The sequence below is a fragment of the Pinus tabuliformis genome, chromosome 9, assembly GCF_031772625.1.
Source record: "Pinus tabuliformis cultivar Carrire ecotype Pingquan chromosome 9, CPIR1, whole genome shotgun sequence".
Classification (NCBI taxonomy): Eukaryota; Viridiplantae; Streptophyta; class Pinopsida; order Pinales; family Pinaceae; genus Pinus; species Pinus tabuliformis.
The window spans coordinates 2,006,384,241-2,006,396,774 of record NC_142307.1 but is presented as its reverse complement, the minus strand read 5'-3'; positions in this window follow the sequence as shown (position 1 = coordinate 2,006,396,774).

The window sequence follows — 12,534 nt, the reverse complement described above, 5'->3', positions numbered from 1 at the left end:
ACCGAATATTAATACACATAACAAGAGCTAAATCGAATATTGAAATCGCAGAATGTTGGATCCAGCCGTTACCTTGCTTCTTGGCCGATCCAGATACTGTGCTCGATCTGGTTAGTAACTATATCACAATATGGAAAACTGTTTCTGAAGTACTTGAGAATCCTTTTTCTATATTGGTAAACCTTTCCGCAATAATCACATCAGAGATATTGCTAGATGGTTCGAAAATCTTAATAAAAAGAATGTGATTATTGCCGAAAGAAAGATTTTCCAATATTCAAAGTATAGATCACATCAACCTAAATTTTTATAATCCTTTTTTGTTCGATTCAAATTACAGATACCCGTAGACATGGTTGTAAATGCAACTTTATCAGCCATGGCAAAACACGCGGAAAAGAGTGGCGTAAAGGTTTACCACGTTGCTTCTTCGGTGGTAAATCCCTTGAGAATCGGAGACCTTACAAAATTAATATTTCAACATTTTAAATGTAATCCTTACATTGATAACAGAGGAAACCTAGTCAGATTGCTGCAGCAAGTGACCTGCGTTAATACTATGGAAACGGTTTTTAGTTCACAGGACAATGTAAGTTGTAAAGGCATTTTGTATTTATTTAAACTTTAGATTGCATATCTAACCCAATAGTCTTCCTGCAGACACCTGGGTTATCATCATCAACTGCAGAGCAATTGGAGTACATGGCCAAGATCTACAAGCCGTATACATTCAACAAAGCAAGGTAATCAAGAGCGGACTGAAAATAATTAGTTTGTGAATGGAAATTAAATGAGTTAGGTTGTATATGTTCCTCATTAAATTTTTGATAGGTTAATAATCTTATTGTGGACATATAATTTCTACTTATTTAATACTCATTAAATGAGTTGCCATCAATTACCTCTTAAGTACACAAATTTGCTTTTCATCAATTACCTCTTAAGTACACAAATTTGCTTTTCATGAGGATATATAAATAAACATATTTTAATATCCATAATTATTTGTATATTCACGGTGGTTAATCATCAGGATAGATCAGTGATTGTGTAAGACAGATCTGTTTTACACAATTATTGATCTATCCTGATGATAAGCCATGGTGGATGACTCAAAAAGTCGATACAAACAATTACAGATACAAGAACTTTGAAAGAAAACTACACACAAAACACTGATCACAGAAGCTTCAAAACAATATTTTAATATGATTGTGTAGATTCGATATCTCGAATTTGGAAAAGCTGTTCCAAGAGCTCTCTGCAGAGGAGCAAGCGAGTTTCGGATTTGATGTTAAGAATATCCAGTGGGAAAATTACATTGCAAATATTCATATTCCTGGACTTCGTCAATATGTCTGGAAAGGACGCGGTGGAGCAGAACGCCCTGCAGAAATCTAGTGCCACTAATTTCTAAGCCGACTATGAAAATAATAGAAGATTAATCTAATAAAGATACATATCCATGTATCTCACGAAAATATTCAAATTCTTCGTGTACTTTAATAGTAAATGACTCCTGTTATAGTCTATATTTCGATACCTAAGTAATGGTAAATAATATTGCAGTCAGCAAAATCATTTTGGTAGTTGTATTAATTGTATGGCAACTATGTTAATAACGGGAATTCAAATTTGAGACATTCAACTGTTTCACTTTATATCATTCGTTTAATTTTATGTAATTTTTTAAAAGTTCTATAGTGATAAAAACAAATAAAATTATTTAAATACATGTAAATAAAACTTTAAAATAATTAACTTACAATAAAGCGATAGTACTTAATTATATATGACTATTTTTTCAATATTGTATTTAAGAATTTTTAGGGTTAGGAGAATTGAAAGGTCTGGTTCCTTGTTATTGGGATTGGGATGTTACCTGGTTTTTTAGTGCCTTATAGTTACACTTTGATTAATTTAGTACAGTTTTTTAGATAAATCTACTTAAATTTTCATATATATATATATATATAATTTTTAAAATATTTTTATATTCTTAACAAATAAGATACACTTAACTATCTTTTTAATGTTGTTTTCATATTTTCTTGATCGTAAGTCCAACTATAATTTTCTTGGTATAGAGAGTTGGATTTGTAACCATGTGTTATATAATGTAATGCTTTAATTTTTTTATTAAATATAAATTATATATTAATATAGTATAATATATAGATAAAGGTAATTTTTTTATTTAAATTTGGTAAATTAATTTCAAGAAAGAACGTGATTTTTTTTATTTTTAAAAATGTATTTTTGAATGTATAAATAAACCTTACTGTACTCGAATTTTATAAATTAGACAACTTAAACTCATATTTTCAAAAATCTTTTTAAAATTTTAGTTAAAGTTAACCAGAAAAAAATATCTTGAAAAAATGACATTTCATCTATAAGTTAGAGTAAGCCATTTATATTTTAAGATTTATAATATATATTAAAAAAATATTTTATAAATTATAAAATTATAAAAATTTTAATTATAAATTTTACATTTAATAAAAATAGATTTTTTTATATTTTTATTAGAAATAAATTATAATAATTTTTAGATTAATTTGTGCAACACAAATTTACAATTTTCCATTAATTTTAACATAATTATTAAATATGGTTATACCTCGGAAAAACATTTACAATAATAATATGGATCAAATAAGTCTAAAATCAATGATTGCATTTTCTTATCAATTAATTTCTTGCTTTAATTTCAACAATCTACATTATTATTACAATGACAGAAGAAACTGTATTTTCAAATACATATTTAATAACTACAATATATTACTATCACTAAACTAATTTCAAAGCCTTAAGAATATTTTGAATTATATTTTTTTATCAATTATTTTTACAACAAATAGTTATATTGAAGAAATATTGTGAACACAAACATTGATGATGATGATGGTTAAAGTCCACTGAGACCAAACTTTGGTCTATCGGACCTAAAGAAACGAATTATTTAGTTTGATTTAAGATTTTATTCCTATGCTCAAAAAGCTTGGAGAGAAGCCTTCCGAGCTCACTGTAATTTTGACATCGTAAAAGGCTAGGAAGGTAAGTATTGCAACAGAGATTTTAAAACTAAGATCTAATGTGGTTGTATGTGGGGAACTCTAAGAGGAAGTGATTTTCATCCTCGATGTTCGTATTCTCACAGGGATGGCATAACCTTTCCATCCATGGTGTTTTAGGAACTGTCCAACCACCCATTTCACTATGGAGCCCATGAGAGTTCATCTTGGCTATATTAACTTTCTTCTTTGAGCTAGTTAAAACAGAGAGATACTTCTGATCTTCTAGGGTGGGGTTGATGACCTCCTTATAATATCTTAAATTTCTTTTAGCTGCTAAATCTTTCTCACACCACATTTTTTCTTTGAACTTAGAAGTAACAATCTTTTTAATGTTATTAATGTTTCGCAATGCAACATTCTCATCAATCTCCCAATGGTTTAACCACGCCCTGGTGTCTTTATACCACCCTCGTTTGAGCCTTAGGTGGTTTTGGCTGGAATTTAAAGCTAGTTTAGGAAGTCTATGGTCTCCTATGTGATTGAGTTTGTGCTTGTACAACAGAAGCCTAGTCATAGCTAGGCTCTCTATAGGGGAAAGACCCACTTCTATAAGGAGAATATGATAGGCTGTGTTGCTTTTCATTTTGAGGTTATACGTTATAAAAGGCTTCTAGATTTGCTCAATCTTTCTCTAGGATTCTCTAAAGATGCTACAACCCCAAACCTCACAATGACTAAAATTTAAAAAAAAACTTCTTTCACACAACAATGTAACATTAAATCACACACAGACAAAAAAATATTTTTTACTATAATTTCAACATCTATTAATAACATTAATTGTTTCACTCACAAAAACAATAATATTTTCAAATACATGTTTAATAATCTTTTAAAGCAATCTCTCACTATCAAAAAAAACTTAACTTCAAAATATTAGAAATATTTTGAATTACATTTTCTTAACCATTAATTTTACAACAAATAGTTGTATTGAAAAAATATTATAAACACGACAACATAATAATATATTGAGTTATATTTTGTTTTATCTATAATGATTATCTTATGAATTAAGGCTCAAATTATTTCATCTTAGCTTGATATGAAATGATGTCACACAGATTTCAGTACTTTCTTCGAAGATAATTTGGATATCTCAGTTATTTTATCTCATCTGCGACAAATGCTCTTAAGCCTTTTTTAAGCCCGTTTTAATAGGATATAATTTGAATATTTTATTAAAATATATAGTTTATTTATATATAAGAATATTCAAAAATAATTATCATATATAAAATATATAAATATTTAATTAATATATTAATAATAATAATATATATTTAAAATAAAATATATAATATAGTTTAATTATAAAAAATATAACTTAATTTATTTTTAAAAATGATTAATTATTATAATCAAATACTTATTATATAAATAATTAAATAACATAATTTTTGAGACATGTTTTCTGCAATAATCACATCAAAATTCATTTGTCGAGGGAATTAGTAAATGTGGTTTCATTTGATGTGGTTCATCCTTGGGACAAGATGAAGAATCAGACCTTGGCAACAAAATTAAATAGAGAGACGGAGCATTCCAAAGGCTAGAAAGAAACAACTACTTTGGTCACGATTATAATTGACTCAAGGATGAAAATCACTTTCTCTTAGAGTGCCCCGCGTACAACCACATTAGAGCTCGGTTTCATAATCTGTGTTGCAATACTGACCTTCCTAGCCTTTTACCATGTCAAAATTATAGTGAGTTCGGGAGGCTTCTCTCCAAGCTTTTCAATCGTAGAAATAAAATCTTAAATCAAACTAAATATTTGGTTTCTTTAGGTCTGATAGACCAAAGTTTGGTCTCAGTGGACGTTAACCACCACCACCACCACCATCACCATCATCATAATCATCATCATCTACATTTGACTCGACCAAAGAATAAAGAAAAATTAGCTATTTAATTAATTAATTAGTTAATTTGTTAGATTTATCTATTTTATTTAAATCTATATGTAATTAAATATATCTGTTTTTAATTAAAATTTTACGAACTAAGAACATTAAAGCTAAGAAATAATTTATTATTTTCTTAATTTAACTACATATAAACTTATAATACTATAAGAAATATTATAGGATCCAATATTAACTAATTAGTTAATTTGATTACAAAGTTTATTTATATGTAATCAATTAAGTATTATTGTTACCACTAAATAAATTCATATTAATACTAACATGTGAAGTATTAAGATAAAAATATAAATAATTATTAAATAATTAATTAATCAGTTAATTTGTTTATTTATTTTCATCCAACTACATATAAACCTATAATATTATAAAATAAAATATTAAGTAAATAAATAATTAGTTAATATAATTAGTACGTGATATTATTTATATGTGACCAAATATATATTATCCTCTTTAACAACCAAATAAAATGTTAATAATGAAATGACATGACCTAAATTTACGAACAAAATTTTCGTCAATCCCGGAGAACAATCTACCTAAACAATAAACTAGGTGTAGGACATTAACCACATAAGAGCCTTTTGAATCATATTTTCCAACATCTTTTATAGTAAGCACTTCTCTTAGATCTGGTGGATGCAAGGGTTATTTCATCTCATCCATGGTAACAAATGCTTCTGATCAAACTCAAGAAACTTCTTAAGAAATATTTTCACTCATTTGAATACATGTTAAACAAGGGGGTTGCGCGGCAGCTAGTCCCTGCCCTAAGCCAGAGGAATTTAGAGGTTCAATTCCCGGGACAGGTTGATGGGACAGGACGACATTACTTGGGACCATGTTATACTTGGCATCTACACGCCACTTCCTGAATCCAACCATGTGATGCAAGGATCCCGGCAAACAGGGTCGAGATCCGGTCACTAGTTCTGGTCTTCTCCGGCTTGAACCAATTGTTAACGCCTTGCATTCTGATGATGGAAGTAGAGTTATTTCAGATGCTGGGTGATGGGACAAAAGCTATAACATTCTTTATTTTTGTCTTCAAGGTGGCAGCCCGAATGCGAAAGGAAGGTCGACTATATATAAATTTATCCTAATAATAAAAACATCTTTGCATGAATAAATAATTATTAAGAAGTTGTTTATATCCAAGAACTCAAACACCAATACTCTAAAGAGTAAGTTAAAACAATTTGAGTTCAGAAAACATGTTTACATGAATAACTTAAACCGAAGTTGTTTATCTCCAAGAACTCAAACACCAATGCTCTAAAGAACACAATGCTACAAAGTGCCAAATTCTTGATAAAAGATGCATTCAGTGGTTCACAATAGCTAGTCTGAATTACTTAAGTTTACTCAGCAGTTGAATATCCTGGATCCCAACACAATCCCTGCTTTTTCTCACTGTAAAAACAGCTATTAATTATATCATATAGCATCCACATTCCCACACAACAGGGCCATTTCTATTAGCGTTAGATTTAAAGTTCATTTCTTGAACGAATGATTTACAAAATTATTTTAGTTTTTTTGAGAAAAAGTTATGTAAGATAAGATATGGTAGTTAAAAAGGTATACGCTAAAGTAACTTTATAGAAGCCTCCATCGACATATAGCTTAGAAAGTGAGCCAATCGACTGTCAAAGGAATGGGAATTCAAGACCCAACCCGGTCTCGAACAGAGGGAAAAAGAATGGATAGTTTTCTAAGAATCTCGACGAGGGTAAACCCAATGACCATAGCCAATCCTCGGTTCTTCGTCGACTATCCCAATATGTGAAGGCACTTGGGGCTCCGTCCCCCTATTCCGCGTGTGACATCGGGCCGGAAAGGGTGGACATTCTTAAGTGGCTTGGAGACAACCTTGTAGTAACGCGAGCTTGTGCCGATGAGAAATCGTTAGTTATAGGCATGGTACAAAGTCAAAGAACCTAATTCATTCAGCTCTTCGAGGACAGGTGCTAAACTGGAGCGAAGGCAACCATCTGTATCCGCGCTAGCGTAGCAGCACCCACATGATTGCTTTGTCATGAAAAGCACAGCCACGTATCTCTCATGTTGAACGCCAACCTACATGCATACCAAATGCCTTATTACCATAAACGCCAACATGCCTGCATGCATACCAAATGCCTTATTACGATAAACACCAACATGCCTGCATGCATACCAAATGCTTTATTCTGGCATAAAGAAATCATCTCAGTAGCAGGCGGTGGAACAAAGGTTAGCTTGGCTGTCAGCTAACCAGTTCTTGCTTCAGTTCTTCTGCTCGTGGTCCATATGAAGACGTTGAACCAACCAGTTCTAGTTTCAGTTCTTTTGCTCAGTTCTTCTTCTCGTGGTCCATATGAAGACCTTGAACCAAAAACTGCCATCTCGTCCAGTACCAGCGATATACCAAACAGTTCAACAGCAGTAGCTCCAGAGCTATGTTTTCAGGTGCATGTTTTAAGGTGCAGAATCAAAGCGAGTAGTTCAAGATGCAGCAAGGGTAGACCATCAATTAATTGTTCTTCCGTTCCCTGTATTAGGTGAGGTGGGTGAGGCTCTGATGGCTCCTAGCTTCTGTAAAAAGAAAAAAAAAGTTTTGAGGTGACTTGTCGCAGAGGTTACAAATAGGGGGCAGAAGCAAAGGTAGACGAGGTTACAGATACGGGGGCAGAAGCAAAGGTAGCTAGTAGGTGCAGTTCTTTAGCCAATTTATATGGTATTTGAGTGTTGTTTGAAGAGGTATAATAGCATATGAGGCACTTTTTTGAAGACCAAGGACAATATCTACACCAGGAGATGGGGCATGTTTGTGATAGGAGTTATAACCAGCAGCATGGGCACATTTTACAGCGTTGTTATGTGCCTTAGTTACAGCATAAGAGGGAGTATTCTTAACCATTTTTTCTGATGTCTGCTGACTGGGTAAATGCCTGCTAACTGGGTAGAGGGAGTGCACTACTTCAGATCTACTTTACCAATTTGCTATGATGCCCCTTATTTTAGGCATTAAAACAACAATTATTCTATTAGCAAGTGCCTTCCGAAGAAGCAGCTTTCTTCAGACTTTGGAAGAACCGAAGCTAATGCCTGCTACAGCAAAAGGAAAATAGACAGAAGTAGCTTGCCTCCTGTAGGAAAAGGAAAATAGAAAGAAGCTGGAAAGCTAGAAAATGTTGCATGAAGACAGGTATTACTCTTCATGAACCATTAATATTAACGTTTGTCTTACTCTTATTCTATCTTCTCTTATTTACATTTGCGATGGGGAGATATGCCTCAGCTTATAACCTTACCCTTTATATATAAAACACATAAGCATACCTTGATTGTCATAACTCGATGCCTCTAGCAATACCTCCAGTAAGACAAGAAAAGAATGCCTTTGCAACAAAAAGCCCCAACAAAGATGGGGGGATGAAGCCTATAATAGAAAATCAACTTCCAGCCCTAACAAAGATAGGGGAGCTGAAGCCTGCAACAGAAAATCAACTTCCAGGCATGGCAGCTTCTAGGCATGGCAGATGAAGCAAAAGGAAAATAGACAGAAGTAGCTTGCCTCCTGCAGGAAAAGGAAAATAGAAAGAAGTTGGAAAGCTGGAAAATGCTGCATGAAGACAGGTATTACTCTTCATGAATCATTAATTTTAACGTTTGTCTTGCTCTTATTCTGTCAGCTCTTATTTACAGTTGATATGGGGAGATATGCCTCCACTTATAACCTTACCCTTTATATATAAAACAGATAATCATACCTTGATTGTGATAACTCAATGCCTCCATCAATGCCTCCAATGCCTCCAGCAATGCCTCCAGTAAGAAAAGAATGCCTCTGTAACAAAAAGCCCCAACAAAGATAGGGGAGCTGAAGCCTGCAATAGAAAATCAACTTCCACTTCTAGGCATGGCGGAAGCGGGCATTACCTCCAGTAAGAAAAGAATGCCTCAGCAACAAAAAGCCCCAACAAAGATAGGGGAGTTGAAGCCTGCAACAGAAAATCAACTTCCACTTCCAGGCATGGCGGAAGCGGCCAGCCATCAACTTCCAGCATGTGGGAAGCGATCTTGTTATTGAATTGTCAAACTTCCCCTTCATGCATCACCGCTGCTATGCTCTACAGCTGATAACAACATGCACCACCCCTGTCAGCTGGCTGTGCAAAAGCTAGCAACTGTTGCACCACATGGCAACCACATGGCAACTTCAATGCACCATCGCAACTAGAACATGGGAACTTGCTTACCATTATATCATTTAGCATTTAATATCTATTAAACTGTGAAACTAATGCTAGCATTAGTTTCCATTATGTTTTCATTAGTTTCAGAATTCCGAAATAAGTACACATAACATATGATTTTTGCCTCTCCGCCTCGGGAAGAGGCCAAATAACATGGTAAAACTATATGCCTTTGAAAACTTTGGTTTATAAGTGGCAGGGACTAATAACAAATAGGTAAATTAATGGAATAACATCGCAAACCGATTACTATAGTCCCTGGCCATTGCTAGATGGCAGGGACTAAAAATACTCATCATTTATTGAAATATGAGTATACAATTATTGTAATTAAGTAGATTGTATTTTGTGTACACATTTTAAGAATTTCTTCACTTAGGCGAATACTTGTTAAAAAATACTCATCATTTATTGAAACACTGTAATTGTCAATTAATTAAGTAGATTGTATTTTGTGCATAAATATCATTCAAATTTGATTTTTAGAATTAATACACTTTCCAAAGTACACAACAAATTATATTTTTTAAAACTTATTATATCTTTAAAAATATACAACAAATATGGCTAATTCAGAAATTTTTTAAACATATGTAGTCTATTCTTCACAACTTTATAACAATTATATTTCATATTAAGTTCATAGGAGTGTTTATTTTGGAATAGGGTTTTTACAATTTTAAATTAATTAGCAATCATTATTAATGGATGGTAGGGATTTAATGTTCATTAAATATCTTAGAATATTTTTAATGGTAGTCATAAATAAAATATTGAAATTTATCTTAAAAATAGACATGTCATAGATAAAATATTGAAATTTATCTCAAAATTAGGTATGTCCTTTTTACAATTTTAATTAAATTGATTAATTCAAAAAAATTGTCATATGAACATGAGTTGTGGTTTTTTGGGCATGTAAAAATGTAGAAATAGTAAGTCACCATATTGGTCATGGGATAATAAGAAAGTCTATTTACAAATTAAGAATCTCCATGGTTAAGAATATTGTTACATGTTTTTTAAAATGTATATATATTTAACTCATATAGTATTATTATTATCATTATTATTATTATTTAAAATAAAGTTATAATTTAGTTAATTTTTATAAAAATAAATAAATTTTAGTATGTGAGATATATCATGAGGCGAGTATTTTGATGTCTATTGGCACTTATCATAAAAACTAATGCACAATCAATCAATAAACTCTTTTCATAAAAATGACGATTTTGCGACAATTTCTTTTCAAGGAAAAGAAGACCTTACAACACTTTCATTTTCAAAGAAATGAGGAATAACGACACTTTCAACGAAAAGACTAATCATTTGCACACATCAATCAATCGATCTTTCATGAATGAAAATTTGACGACAATTCAATTTTCGAAGAAAAAACGATTTTATGACACTTTCTTTCACTAAAGATCAATCGATCAAAAACTAACTTTCGACTATAGATTGAAAATGACAAAGTAAATACATAAGAAACATTTATCAATCCTAGTCTAAGTAGGGCCAGGTAAGGAGATAAAACACAGAGATAAGACATCATTGACATATTAATAATATTATTTTAAATATATATTATGTGTTAAATTATGTCAAAGTTTTCGTTTTATGATTTAAGATTTAATTGCACATTAAACATGGAATTATATTGGGCGATATTAGTAAGGTATAAAAATACAATTAATTAAGTCGTATTTGTTAATTTTATTTTAAATTTTAAATTAAAAATTTGAATTTTTATATTATTTTAATTTTTATTTAATTAATTTTTAAAATTTGACATAGTTTTATTTAATATTATTTCTTATGACGTTTATGGTTGCAATAATGACAAGGAAAGCATAATCGTACATAACATTGGTAACAAGTGAAAGTGAAATTTGTTAAAGAGGATTGAACATTGTAGGTGCATGTTGGCTTGGCTTTTCATTGAAAAAATTTAACGATGTCATACAAAATAAAAATAATAAAGCTCTTTATTTCATGAAAGGACTTAGTTTACTTGAGACTGATTCAATGCATCCTCACTAGCCCTACAACAAATTGGTATGTGAGTGAGACAACTCGTTCCCATGACATGTTTGAATCCTTAGCTCGATCATTGCCCACTTTTTTCTAGCTCCCAGTACGTCATGACACAGGGCTGGAATTATTGACCCACTTTCGCCAAACAACTTCCACCCACATCTCAGATTATATTCATATTCATGAATGGAAAAAATTTCATAGTTTATGTAAGGTCGATGTCACACTAGCCCTTCTTCTAGATTCCTTTTTGAAATATCTTTTGCCCGCAATTACAAAAGATGTAGCGACAATTCTGCCACAAATAGAGGAAGAGGCCATTAGCAAATATCAATAGCTTGAGCTTATCTATACTCAGTCACGATACCTTTACTTTGTACTCCCTGATGCTCTTCACTTGCAATATTTCGGACAGGATAAACCTGGAGCGTTAAATGTTGCAGATGGTTTGATTGGGAACTTTTCCCAAACAAAACGACAGTACTTTCCACTACCCTGGAATCATGTGCGGTCTACAACCTCACTTCCAATCGTTTGGTAGACAACCCAAACCCTCAGTTCTATCTAACCCTGGGTTCTATCCCAATCAACTTGTGCCTCCTTAGAACCCTACGCGTTAATATTTCCATGTTTATATATATATATGCCCAAAAAGTATATATATGAGGGGATTCTCATCTTCCCAAATACTTTGTCTTTCATTTTCTGTTTTGATATCAGAGCTTAGGTTAGAGCTCCTAATGTTTTTATGTTAAAGCTTGTGGTGCACTCATAAGGAGGAATAATATTGTGTATTGGAATTTGGAGGCATTGCATTTATGAAGATTAGTACTTGTGTGTTGAAGGTGATGCAACCTGACGATTAATTCAGCCAATGCAATATCCAGCTCTTCTCACATCGAAGCAGACCTGCTTTCATTGGAAGAGTTCCCCACCCGCCTTCCACCGGAGCTTATGAGGTGAAGATCTTCGTCACGTGTCCATAGGCCTCTATTCAGCCCCAATGTAAATTGCCCCATTGATTGAAAGATAGTTGAGTAATTTGCAGTCTCTTTCTACACAAAAATTCAAGGGGAATATGTGAAAGAGTCCTAGTTGGTCTTTTGCCCATTTAAAATGCTTCTGGATGAATCGACTAGAGTCTTGTCCTCGATGCTTTACCTGATTATGCCCCTCTACGGTTGAATAAAATTTGGCATGTATGGAGCTAGAAAAGGATTTAACGGCCGACCAGTTCAC